At 37.5% G+C, this 14,467-nt stretch overlaps 2 pseudogenes; one reads left to right on the top strand and one right to left on the bottom strand.

Moving 5' to 3' along the window:
• Positions 1-466: 466 nt before the first annotated feature.
• LOC113610780 (eIF-2-alpha kinase GCN2 pseudogene) lies at positions 467-2,192 on the bottom strand (annotated as a pseudogene).
• An 11,280-nt stretch (positions 2,193-13,472) lies between these two features.
• LOC113610862 (40S ribosomal protein S26-like) lies at positions 13,473-13,975 on the top strand (annotated as a pseudogene).
• Positions 13,976-14,467: the final 492 nt, after the last annotated feature.

Below are 14,467 nucleotides of genomic sequence, written 5' to 3'. Positions count from 1 at the left end.
ATATTCCTCTGTGTGTGTGTGTGTGTGTGTGTGTGTGTGTGTGTGTGTGTGTGTGTAAGTGTATCTAATAATTTCTTGATTATTCTTCCACTGACAGACACATAGGTTGTTTTCATACCTTGGTTATTGTGAATAATGCTGCAATGAACATGGGAGTACAGCTATCTCTTTGAGATAATGGTTTTGTTTCCTTCGGATATATACTCAGACGTGGGATTGCTAGATCATATGGTAGTTCTATTTTAATTTTTTGAGGAACCTCAAAAACTGTTTTCCACTGTGGCTGTAGCAGTTTACATTCCCATCATGTGTGCATAAGAGTTCCCTTTTTTAAATATGAAAGCATTTATTGTGTTCAGAAAGATAAATTCATAATATATTACACAAGAAAAACTTACAACTTACTTTGTAGGACAGCCTCTTAGAATGTAAAGTTAATTTTAAATTACAATGAATGTAGAACACTATATAGTATAAGCTCCTGTCTTTTTGAACAGTGTAATGATCATTCTTGAGAATTAAAATAAGTTTCTGTAGTATTCATCGCTGTAGCTATACAGGAATAGCACAGACACCTTTTTTTCTACTTTGATGTTATAAATTTCATCACAGACTAATTTGAGGTATCTTTATTTTGACAAGCATGACAGCAGCTACTTCACAGTTGTGTTAAATGCCTGTTCATCAGCATCCCACTCTAATGATAAAAACTGTAAGATTGTTTCTTTGGGTAGATCCACAGCCAAAATTTCAATTTCACTGCTTTTCTGATGTAAGTTGGCAAGGTAGGTATGAAGTGTTTTTATCTGAGTTTCATACCATCCCCTAGTGTTGGCTGACAGCTTCCCTGGGACTATCACACTCACAATATGAACAAATGTTGCTTCATGGATTTCAACAAACTTGAAGCATTTGAAAATGACCCCTTCAGATTTTGTACTGCAAGATTTTCAGAAATTTCTCTGATAGTCCTTTTGTAATTGAGCAGGACCTAAGGGGCCTTCCTGTGATACCTGCCCCCCACGTCCTCCACTTGCCTCTTGTCTGTAGAAAAACTTTAGCCAAAGAATTAATTTAATCAGAGAAGTGAGAAAAATGCAGAAGCAAAGAAAAGCAGTCAAATAAGACAAAATAATAATAGTTTAGTCATTAAACAAAGTCAAGGACCTCTAGTTCCTCCTCAAGGGCTATAGATAATATTCTGAGCCATGTACTTTGAGCTATTTTGCAGATACAGAAACCCCAATCAGGTGGAAGAAGTTAACTGCATGATGACCAGACTGTAGCCATGACATGAACTGCTCCATCTTACACAATTCCAAGAACTGGCCTCAAGGAAATGGGAACAAACAGACCCTGGAACTGAAGGTTAACTGTACTTAAAACAATCAAGATGACACTGATCAGACCACCACATGACCAAATTCAAGTTGATTGTCAGAGTTGACTGTGCTGTTCTGCATGTAGCCCACTCCCTCCACTTATAACTCCTGAAACTTCCCTTTAAAATCTCATGCCCCTTGATTGGCAGTTGGGAGTTTGTTCTTTGGGACATGAGTCCACCTTCTTCCCAGGATTGCTGGCCTCCTAAATAAAGCAACCTTTCCTTTCTACCAATACTTGTCTCTTGAGTATTGGCTTTCAAGCAGCAAGCAGCCAAATCTAAGTTTAGTAACACTTTCATCACTGACTTTAGTTCTCAGTTTCTGCCCAACATGGACCATGAGATTGGACTCCAGCACTCATTTCTCTGTTAGCCATTCCTTCTCAAAAGATTTAACCTTGACATGGCTTCCTTCTTTATCTGAGACAAGGGTCACATAGGTGAGTTCATCATGTCTGCAGTACTCCTGTAATTCCTCTTGGGATTGTGACAAGTCATACATGATTTCTGCTGTGATTCTCGCTGACCAGAGTTTCTGGGCTCGGTTGATGGCCCTGGTCATAGACATCTGGCCAGCACTTACAACAAGGAGGTCACAAGAGCTTATTATAACAGGTTCTTCCAGGTTGAGGACAGCAGATTCCCTTTTCTCCACATCCTTGCGAACACCTATTATCACTTGCCTTTTCATTAATAGTCCTCCTAAGTGGTGTGAGGTAATATTGCAGTTTTGATTTGCATTTCTCTGATGATTAGTGATGTTAAGCCCCGTTTTATGTGCCTGTTAGCCATTCGTATGTCTTCTCTGGAAAAACTCTATTCCAATCTTTTGCCCATATTTTAATTGGGTTGTTTGTAAGTTTTTTGCTATTAAGTTGTATGAGTTCCTTGTATATTTTGGATATTAATCTCGCAACAGTTATGTGGTTTGAAATATGTTCTCCCATTCCATAGGTTGCGTTTTCATTTTGTTGATGGTTTCCTTTGCTGAGCAGAAACTTTTCCCCCACATTTGGTTCACTGGTATAATAGTAGCAGAAATACTATTGTCAAGTTTATAACAACTCTAAGTTGAAAGGTATGAAACAAAAAATGAATATATAGAATAAACAGATTATAGAATTACCCATGGGAGAAAAACCTTCTGTGATAAATGACTTCTGACCTTTTAAAAAATATTTATTTATTTATTTATTTGGCTGTGTGGGGTCTTAGTTGCAACACAGGGGATCTTCATTGCTGTGTGTGGGATCTTCATCATGGTGTGCAGGATCTTTAGTTGCAGCATGTGGAATCTTTAGTTGCAATATGCGAACTCTTAGTTGTGGCATGTGGGATCTAGTTCCCTGACCAGGGATCGAACCTGGGCCCCCTGCTTTGGGAGCACAGAGTCTTAGCCACTGGACCACCAGAGAAGTCCCGACTTCTGACTTTTTAGCAGTATTCAGTTGGGAGTTCCAGGAACTGAAATATTTTGTCTTAAGGTACAGTAGTTTTCTGTATAAGACTTAGCTTTGTTTTCCTAGAAACTTGATGATAATTTTTCAGAGACACATAACCAACAAATGATTCTCTGCCTCATTTAAAAATTGCATTCAGGGCTTCCCTGGTGGCGCAGTGGTTGAGAGTCCACCTGCCGATGCAGGGGACACGGGCTCGTGCCCCGGTCCGGGAAGATCCCACGTGCCGCGGAGCGGCTGGGCCCGTGAGCCATGGCCGCTGAGCCTGCGAATCCGGAGCCTGTGCTCCGCAACGGGAGAGGCCACAACAGTGAGAGGCCCGCGTACCGCAAAAAAAAAAAAAAAAAAAAAAAAAAAATTGCATTCATTATTTACCAAAAAAGGAGAAAAATATAATAAATTTTAGAAATATTTATTTCAAATGTATTAATAAAATAGGTCTTTGACACTGCAATTTTTAGTTTCCTGGAAAATTCACTTATGTGGAATGGCTTATTCTCTGACAGGGGCATAGTACAAGATTTTTAGTTTTATATAATCCCACTTGTTATTTTTGCTTTTGTTGACTTTGCTCTTGGTGTCAAATCCAGAAAATCATTGCCAAGACCAATGTCAAGGAGCTTACTCTTTATATTTCTTCTAGAAGTTTTACAGTTTCAGGTCTTATGTTTATGTCTTTAATCCATTTTGAGTTGATTTTTTTGTATGGTATAAGATAAGAGTGCAATTTCATTCTTTTGCATATGACAATCCAGTTTTCCTAAAACCATTTATTAAAAAGACAGTCCTATTGAGATGATCATGTGATTTTTATCCTTCATTTTGTTAATGTAGTGTATTGTATTATTAATTGATTTGCAGTTGTTGAACCATCCTGTATCCCTGGAATAAATCCCATTTGATCATGTTGAATAATTGTTTTCATGTACTATTGAATAGAATTCACTAATATATTGTTGAGAATTTTTGCATCTATGTTCATTAATGATATGACTTGTAATATTCTTTTCTTGTAGTGTTCTTGTCTGGCTTTGGTATCAGGGTAATGTTACCCTTGTAAAATAAGTTTGGAAGTGGTTTTTTGAATTTTATTTTATTTTTTTATACTGCAGGTTGGAAGTGTTTTCTTCTCTTCTTTTTTGGGAGAGTTTGAGAAGGACTGGTATTAGTTCTTCTTTAAATGTTTAGCAGAATTCAACAGTGAAGCTATCTGGTCTTGGAATTTTCTTTGTTGGGAGGTTTTTTTATTACTGATTCAGTCTCCTTTACTAGCAATTGGTCTGTTCATATTATCTATTTTTTCATAATTTAGTCTTGGTTGGTTGTATATTTCTAGTAATTTCTCAATTTCTTCCAGGTTGTCCAATCTGTTGGTGTATAATTATTCATAGTAGTTTCTTAGGGTCCTTTGTATTTGTGTAGTATCAGTTGTATTGTCTTCTCTTTAATTTCTAATTTTATTTGAGTCTTCTTTTCTTGGTAAGTCTAGCTAAAGGTTTGTCTATTTTGTCTTTTCAAAAAACTGCTCTTAGTTTCATTGATCTTTTCTCTTTTCTTTCTTTTTAGTCTGTATTTCATTTATTTCTGCTCTGATCTTTGTTATTTCCCTTCTTAACTTTGTTCTTCTTCTTCTAGTTGCTTAAGGTGTAAAATAAAGTTGCTTGTTGGAGATATTTCTTTTTTCCTTAATATAGGTATTTATAGCTATAAACTTCTTTCTTAGAACTGCCTTTTCTTTGTCCCATAATTGTTATATTGTTTATATATTTGTTATAACAATTTTATTAGAAACTGTTGTATTTCGGGGACTTCTCAGGTGGTCCAGTGGCTAAGACTCCGTGCACCCAGTGCAGGGGGCCCGGGTTTGAACCCTCGTCAGGGAACTAATCCCATATGCTGCAACTAAGAGTTTGCATGCCACAACTAAAGATCCCGCATGCCACAGCTAAGACCCAGTGCAACCAAATAAATAAATTAAAAAACAACAACAACAACAACAACTAATGAAGGCATAAGGAATCTAGATTACAAGAGAAAAGTATGCTCTTGACAAACTGGGAGAAGTTTAATTTAACATTTTTGCAATCTCTTAAATATCTATGACCTCTTCTAACAAAAAACATCAGTAAGCTTTATGAGCATTCAAAGGTCTCTTCATTACAGATGCAGGCCATTTTTAACTGCTGCCATGCAGGTTCAAATAGGCAAAACAATTCTGGAAAAAAAAAGGGAAAAAAAAAAAACAAAACTTGTTTCAGTTGAAAACTTTAGGACCTAAAGGAGACAAATGTATTTGCACTAAAACACAGCCAGAACAGAGAGAAAAAAACACTTATTGCAAAGGAATTGATATTGAATATTTAAAGATTTTATGAAGAAGAATTTGTACTTCGCCCAGAAGATTGCATTTCTTTTCCAATTGCTGCTAGATAAACTAGGGATGTGTGTTTTCATTACAAAAGAACTCCTTGAATTAAAGAAGTACTCAAAAAATAAATTAATTAATAAATTAAAAAGTACTCAAATCAGTTTACTTAAATAGAAAATTCCCATAAGTGCTTGTGTTTGTGTATGGGTATGGGTATATTCTTATATGTGAATAAAAGTGTTGAGAGAAGGCAAACTTAAATGGAAGTCTGCAGAGTTGTTGGTACATGCTCTAGCCTACATCACTTCATCTCTAGAAAAGATTCAACAGCAAAGCAAAAATCACAGAGCCACAGTTGCTGACTGGCTTAAGAAGAAGTGGGAAAACAAAGTAACAAAGTAAAAAAATAGAAATCAACTACTTGAACCAGGAGGGAAGTCAAGAATAACTAAATACGTACGTACAGAAAGAAATAAAAACTGTATTTTCTGGGTGAAAAACAAAAAGGGAAAGATGAAATTAGACTTCTAATCCTTTCTCCCTTAATAGAGAAAAATAAAAGAAGATGTAATCCTTTCAACTTCCTCTGGAAATTGGTGAGTTCCTTATACATAACTATATTATTAATTATCTCTATTATATTCATATAGTTAAGATGGTATGTATTGGATTGAACATATACTCCCTTTAGCTAAAGAAATTCATTCCACTCACCCAGTATCTCTGGGAAAACCATCATATGGCAGCAGGGGAAACTTACTGGAGTACTTCTTTACTAGAATTGGTACTATCGGAATTTTAACTATTCCAGCTACTAATTTTCCAAAATAATTTTTGACTACTCCCTCTGTCTAATTTTGTAGAAGTGTATTGTCTTGAGAGAGATTTAATTCAGACTTAGTTTCTTCTTCCAGGACATGATTAACAGACCTTTAGGTATACAAACCTCCATTTGAAGAGAAGGCCATCCTCCTAACTGCTTTAAGTATAACAGACCAAGTTGAAAATTCATTCCCCACAACCTAGGTTATCTCCACCCTTGGCTTGAGTGGGGCTGACTCCTCCCCCAAGTTCTCAGGACTTTTGATGCTGGAACTCCAGGGACCCCGCAGAAACCACACACCTTTCCCCTGCCCATATCCCTCATCGGCCCCCGACTGTTCAGAGAATATACTCATTTCTACTGAAGAGCTCAGGGAAGGCCACTAGCTGGGCAAAGAGACTTCAGGCAAATACCTTTTTTGTGAGTAATATATGAAACACAAAATTCAGAGTCAGCTGGCCTCACTGATTATTAATCTCCTGATGTAGATTATTCATATAAACTAGTTGGTCTGATTTTCCTGGAGATGTTATAGGAACGGAACGACATAAAGGCTTGTGGACATGTCCTTACATTCTTCTCTTCTTTCAAAAGATAGAAAGAGGAAATGAAGTAAGAAAGACAGGCTTGGGGGTTCCCCGGTGGCGCAGTGGTTGAGAATCCGCCTGCCAATGCAGGGGACATGGGTCCGAGCCCTGGTCCAGGAAGATCCCACATGCCACGGAGCAACTAAGCCCGTGCGCCACAACTACTGAGCCAGTGTTCTAGAGCCCGCAAGCCACAACTACTGAGCCCACGTGCCTAGTGCCCGTGCTCCATAACAAGAGACGCCACCGCAATGAGAAGCCCATGCACCGCAACGAAGAGTAGCCCCCGCTCGCCACAACTTGAGAAACGCCCGCGCACAGCAATGAAGACCCAATGCAGCCAAGAATAAATAAATTAATTAAATCTATAAAAAAAAAAGAAAGACAGGCTTATGCTATGAGTGCTGCTCCTATGTCTGTGCATTTTTTAAAATCTTTTATCAGCTTTATTGAGACATAATTGATATATAACATTGTGTAAGTTTCAGATGTACAGCGTGTTGACTTGATACACGTATATTGTGAAATGATATATATACCACCATAGTGTGAGCTAACATCTCTATCACCTCACATACTTATCATTTCTTTTTTGTGGTGAGAACATTTAAGATCTACTCTTAGCAACTTTCAAGTATATAATACAGCATTGTTAATTATAATCACCACGCTGTATATTAGATCCCCCAAACTTTTTCATCTTATAACTGAAAGTTTGACCCACATCTCCCCATTTCCTTCACCCCCAGCCCCTGTTAGCTGCCATTCTACTCTCTGTTTCTATCAGTTTGGCTTTTTTAGATTCCACAGATAAGTGATATCATACAGTATTTGTGTTTCTCTGTCTGCCTTATCAATATTTCACTTAGCATAATGTCCTCCAGGTTCATCCATGTTGTCACAAATGGCAGAATTTACTTCTTTCTCATGGCTGGATAATATTTGATTGTATATATATCACATCTTTTTTATTGAAGTAGAGCTGATTTATAATATTATATTAGTTTCAGGTGTAGAGCATAGTGGCTCAGTATTTTTGATGTCTGTGCATTTTTGATAAAGAAATCTGAGTCCCATAGGAATATAGGGTGTTTGTAAGGGTGAGCCACCAGTTCTATAAATGTGCCACCTAACAAACTATTTTGGCTGCATGGCTTGCCAGGGGGTATATTCATTCAAAACCAAAACAGGCATAGCTAATCCACTCTCCCAGCAACCACACAGCAGGCTGCAGTGACTACGGGGCCATTATTCCCTCCAGCCAGGCATAAAAATAGAGGCTGAGTATCCAAGGAGGTTTGTTTAATGGTTACAATCAGAGCCCATGTAACCAAGACCCACAGGGAATCAAAAGAGGGAATTCTTTACACTATGCCGAGATAGTGCCTTCTGAGAGAGAAAATTCCTAATGTACTATCAATACTTGGAGAGATTTGTTCCCTAGTCTTTGGTGAATCCATCGTTGAGTTCACGTCTAGGGTTAAGCAGATCTGCTAAACAATTCTTTAATGGTGATTACTTTCAAATGAAGGACTTGAAATTTAACTTTACCCAATTTTATCAACATGCAAGGTAAACATTTATTTTCTTCTAAAACACATTATTTAACAAGAATATATTTAAGTAGAGAAAAGCTTTCTAATTCTCTTTGGTAAACGTTGCACCTTGTGTGAAATGACTGCCAAGTGCAGAGCTGAAGGGAATCTCTGCCTGCCTGTTCAGATCTGGGGAGGGGGCTCACTGGCCCTACAGAGGATCTAAGCCATACGCTCAATAAAAGGATTGTAACCTATCACAATCGTACAAAAGGAATGAAGGCAAACTTCTGATGAGGATGAACGAAGTAGGTAACTGCCAGTATGAGTTAACTCTAAAAGGCAGCTACTTCTTTGATCTCTTCTGAAAAAGAAATAAGAAAAACTTCTTTATCAGAATAGAGGAAGTTCAAATAAGGGAATTTATTTCTATTTCCCATTGTTACATTGTCTGAATTTTAGAAAATATTCCCTGGAATAAAACAAAATATTTATGTATTTCATAAGCACTGGAATTTTTAGCACTCGTGCTTTCCTTTGTAGGAACGGCATCAGTGAAATATTCCTTGACTGATACAGGGCCGTGTGTGCTGGATGGGAGAAGCGCTTTACGTTTCTGAACTTAGTAAAAAATACTACATAAGTCTTATATTAGTTTTGATACTGCATCAGGCATGCTCTTCTAACTTGCTTCTAAGTTCAGTTATTAGAATTATTATTTTATAGAAGAATCTTATTTTCTTTTTAAACATATAGAATTATGTATCTTCATACATCAGATTTAAAAATTTTTGTAATGATGTCTACTAACTCCATTTTTTAAATGAGTGCTAAGACCAATTATTTTTCTTTTTTAAAAAAATATTTATTTATTTGGTTGTACTGGGTCTTAGTTGAGGCAGGCGGGCTTCTTAGTTGCAGACCACCAGTTCCTTAGTTGCGGCATGCATGTGGGATCTAGTTCCCTTCCCAGGGATAGAACCTGGGCCCCCTGCCTTGGGAGCACAGAGTCTTAACCACTGTACCACCAGGGAAATCCTTATTCTCTTTTTCACTGAAAATGATTGAAATTCTGCATTCTTCAGGGAAGGAAACAAGCACTAAAATATTTTACTGACTTTAATGATCATGTAAAATAGGGATTGCACAGTTTTTAAAGTACTTTAAAAATACTTCCCATGAAACTATTATATAGATTTGAAACTTTGATACTTTAAAAAAATTACCAATAAATAAATTACCTTGGTAAAAATTAACAACACTAATATGTACAAAATAGATAACTAATGAGAACCTGCTATGTAGCACAGAGAACTCTACCTCACTTCACTGTACAGTAAAAACTAACACAACATTGTAAAACAACTATACCCCAATTAAAAAAAAAAAGATTTACATGCATATCAAAGGAAAAAAAAGATTGAGACATGAATCTCATATCTGAACATGGGTTTCATTTTGTATGATCTCTTCAGAGCTGGATGAGGACAAGATTGCCGACACCATGAAGAAAGCCCTCCCTACCGTGGGCTGGGATTGGCATGTCTGTTCTTGGTGGACTCTCCCTTCGTCCATGGGAATATTGTGATGAGTGTTACTCACCTGGGAAATGAGGTCTGAAGGAAGGATTGGAGCAGGGCGATCATTCTATAAAACCCAGGCTTAGGTGGGAAAATGCAGAGGGAACAGTAACGAATGTGGAACCAGATAACTGTCTCACTCCTGGACAAATTCTGTAGCGTTTACATCTATAGCACAATTATGAGGCCATTTATAAGGTACAATGTCTTATAAAAGTGGAATTATACATGTGAGTTGTCTTAGCTACAATACAGAAAAGATGAACAAGAAGATAGTTTAAAGAAAAAATATTTTTCTCCTCTCTCATTTTACATGAAGGATAAAACATGAAATTCTATTAATTTTCTTACTTAGGTTTTAATAAGCATTTTGTGTACTTCCTAACATTGAGGTCAAGAAAACCTGATGAGTAGGGTGGTCTGAGTAAGCCTTCCTAGAAGCAGTGTCCAGATGGACTCTGGTTGCCATTGTGTACTGGGCACAGCATGGAATCATGTGCACATCTTCTTTGACCCAGTAAATCTCCTTGGACATTCACACACCCTCTCTGCACACCCCTGCACACCCCCGCTTAGACAAGCCCTTCACAGAACCCCCCTCTCCCTGGCATCCCAGATATTGTCCTAAATGAAAATAGCTAGCAAAGAGAATGAGATCAAAACAATGACTTAAATGACTTATTAAATTTCAGGCTTGTTTTGACAAAATTATATATTAATTTTCTAAACATTCTAAACAATTCATCCTTCAGAAATTTTAATACCTTTTGTAAACTTTCAAAATGTAACTATAAATTCTAGGACACCTTTTTGCTTTCTCATTAATCTCTCACCAAGACCATAGCATACTTTGTAGGTTGAGACATGGAGTGGTAGAAATTGTTGAAGTAATAAATATAGTGGTTAAGAATTTAAAAGGAAGAGTATTGTACAGAATCTCTTTCCCATGTATTCCATTAAGCACTTTTATTCATGAAATATATCTGCTTAACATAAAATTATATTAAGTCCTGTTTAGTGTCTACCAAAAATCACTTTTGCAGCTCCCTCTATTAACAAATAAACAATGATTTCATTGTTGTTCCCATGGATGTTCTATAACAGAACTGTGCTGAATTGTGGCCATTGATATCCCAAAGGCCATGATATACACTGTTCAAAAAAAAGTCCAGCAAATAGAAAAAATAGAAATACAAGCGAGTTTTCTCATTTAAGAGTATACTTCAGGGCTTCCCTGGTGGCGCAGTGGTTGAGAGTCCGCCTGCCGATGCAGGGGACACGGGTTCGTGCCCCGGTCCGGGAAGATCCCACATGCCGCGGAGCGGCTGGGCCCGTGAGCCATGGCCGCTGATCCCGCGCGTCCGGGGCCTGTGCTCCGCAACGGGAGAGGCCACAACAGTGAGTATACTTCAACCGCTGGTAAAAGACTAAGTTAAAATGAATAAATTGTGCAACTATTAAAAAGAATTAGTTGTATCTAAATTTTTTTTTTAAATGAGTAAATTAAAAACACGTTGTATTTTTTTTTCCCTATCTGCAGCAATGTCCGGAGACAAGGAAATTCCATGATGTCAGCAGTTGAAAGATGACACATTACTAATTTGAAATGTCACTGCAAAGAAGTAAATGAATAATTCAGGATGAAAGTAAACCCTAAAAATTGGAGAGGAATTCCCTTATTAACTGTGGTTCCAGCTAAAGAGCCTAGTTATTTCAGTGAGAAATAAAATTTATAAGTATTAATAATGAAATACCATTTTGTCTATTTTTCATATTTTAAATGAACAAATCTTTATTAAGCACTTACTATTTACCTAATAATTCTAAAAGCTGCTGTTTATTGGGTACCTGGTATGTGTCAGTACGTATGTACTGACAATTAAATGTACAAGTTATCCACACAGTTATATCATACAAGGGGTATGTACCTTAGCCCAGTATACACAATAACATGACATTTGGGTATTGAATTACAATTCTCCAGGTTAGTGAGTAAAGTGAAACTCAGATATTGTTTTCTCAAAATCTGTCTAAGCTCAAAATGGCATTCTCATCTTCTCTGTGGTTGATAATATTCAGAGTTTTACAGACTAAAACCCAGTTTTTGCCACTAAAGATTTTTTTAAAAAATATTTATTTATTTGGTTGCACCGGGTCTTAGTTGCGGCAGGTGGGATCCTTAGTTGCAGCATGCGAACTCTTAGTAGCGGCATGTGTGTGAGATCTAGTTCCCTGACCAGGGATCGAACCTAGGCCTCCTGCATTGGGAGCACAGTCTTATCCACTGCACCACCAGGGAAGTCCACCACTAAAGATTTTTAATAAACTTATGAATACAGTTTCTGGTTCTGCATGTAAGGAGCTTGGAAGTTACTACTCCATCCTAACAACAAGTAAATGTTGAACAAACTGCAAAATCAACAACTCTTCTTGGATCTATAAGGGGAGGACACAGGGCATGATACTCAACTCTAGCCCATTCTAGCTATCCTGTTCCAACTAAAAGAGAAGAGAAAAAAACTAAACACTTGTGCAGTTCACAGACCAGAGGCATAGACCCACTAAAAAACTGAGACCTAATCGTAGACGTAACACACACCTCCCCACCAGAACATTAAAAGCCTATTTACAGCGATTCCTTTTGCTCAGTACATCATGTTTGGCTATTAAGAAAAAGTTACAATCCTCCTAAAAGGCAAAAAAAAAGCACCCCCAAACAAAAAAAACCCCACAATTTGGAGAGACAGAACAAGCATCAGTACCTGGCATGGCAGGGATATTGGAATTATCTGACCAGCAGTTTGAAACAATTATCACTAATATGCCAAGTGCTCTAATGAATAAAGTAGACAGCATGAAAGAACAGATGGGGAGTGTAAGCAGAGAGATAAAAGCCCTAAGAAAGAACTAAAAAGAAATGCTAGAGATCAAAAGTACTGTAACAGAAATGAAGAATGCCTTTGATCAGTTTATTGGTAGACTGGACCTGGCTGTGGAAAGAATCTCTAATCTTGAGGATACATCAATAGAAACCTCTAAAACTGAAAAGCAAAGAGACCAAAGACTGAAAAAAAAACCACCCCAAAACAGAACAGGATGTCCAAGGACAGTGAGACAACTACAAAAGGCATAACATATGCATAATGGGGTTACCAGAAGGAAAAGAAAGAGGGAAAGGAACAGAAGAAATATTTGAAACAATGATGACTGAGAATTCCCCCAAATTGATGTCAGACAGAATACTACGGACTCATGAAGCTCAGAGAACACCAAGCAGGATAAATGCCAAAAAAATTACACCTAGGCATATCGTTTTCAAATATAGAAAATCAACGATAAAAGAAGAAAGAAGAAAGAGGGGAAAAAAACACCTTATCTATAGACGAGCAAAGGAAAGATTTACATCATTTAAATTTAAACCATTACATGGTTTAAATTTAAACCATTACATGGTTTCTCCTCAGAAACCATGCAAGCGAGAAGAGAGTGGAGTGAAATATTTAAAGGGCTGAGAGAAAACCCCCACCAACCTAGAATTATGTACCCTTTCAAATTACCATTCAAAAGTGAAGGAGAAATAAAAGCTCTCTCAGACAGACAAAAATTGAGGGATTTTGTTGTCAGTAGACCTGCCTTGCAAGACATGTTTAAAGAAAGTTCTTTAGAGAGAAAGAAAATGATAAAGGTCGTTAGATCTACATCAAGAAAGGAAGAGGTTCTCTTGCCTCCTCACTTCCAAGATGACCAAGGAAAGAAGGAACAATGGTTGTGCCAAAAAGGGCTGTGGCCACGAGCAGCCTATTCCGTGCACCAGCTGTGCCTGATGCGTGCCCAAGGACAAGGCCGTTAAGAAGTTCGACGTCTGGAACGTAGTAGAGGGTGAAGCCATCAGGGACATTTCCAAAGCGAGTGTTTTCCATGCCTGTGTGCTTCCCAAGCTGTATGTGAAACTACATTACTGTGTGAGTTGTGCCATTCACAGTAAGATAGGAATAGTTCTCCTTCTTGGGAAGCCTGGAAGGACCAAACACCTTCACCCAGATTTAGACCTGCGGGAGCTGCCCCACAACCTCCACCAAAGCCCCTGTAAGGAGTTAGTTCCTTAGAGACTGAAGAACTACTGTTCTCTGAAAAGACAATAACCTGGAAGTTAGACTTAAAAAAAGAAAAAAAGCTAGAAAAATGGTACTGATGAACCTATTTGCAGGGCAGGAAAAGAGACGCAGACATAGAGAATGGACTTGTGGACACAGTGCGGGAAAGGGAGGGTGGGACCAATTGAGACAGTAGTACACTATCATGTGTAAAACAGATAGCTAGTGGGAAGCTGCTATATAGCATGGGGAGATCAGCTCAGTGTTCTGTGATGACCTAGAGGGGTGGGATGGAGTTGGGGTGGGAGGGAAGCTCAAGAGGGAGGGGATATATGTATACATATAGCTGATTCACTTTATTCTACACCAGAAACTAACACATTATACTCCAATTAAAAAAAAGAAAGCGCATCAGAGAAGGAATAAAAGAAAGTAAAATTAAAAGTTTTATTTTTCTTTTCTCAACTGATCAAACAGATAACAGTTCATTCAAAATATTAACAGTAACGTATATTTGACTAGGTATGCTTAGGTGTAGATTTTATATATATACATATAGATATACAGATATGTTTATATATGCTTATATATAAGTGAAATGAATGAAAGCAATGAGGTAGGGATAGGAGAGAGGAA

This window comes from Aethalodelphis obliquidens, unplaced genomic scaffold, assembly GCF_003676395.1.
Source record: "Aethalodelphis obliquidens isolate GAN/ISIS:26980383/991018 unplaced genomic scaffold, ASM367639v1 scaffold65, whole genome shotgun sequence".
NCBI lineage: Eukaryota > Metazoa > Chordata > Mammalia > Artiodactyla > Delphinidae > Aethalodelphis > Aethalodelphis obliquidens.
Note: the sequence above shows the minus strand (reverse complement) of the source record. Positions and strands in the feature narration are given on the sequence as shown.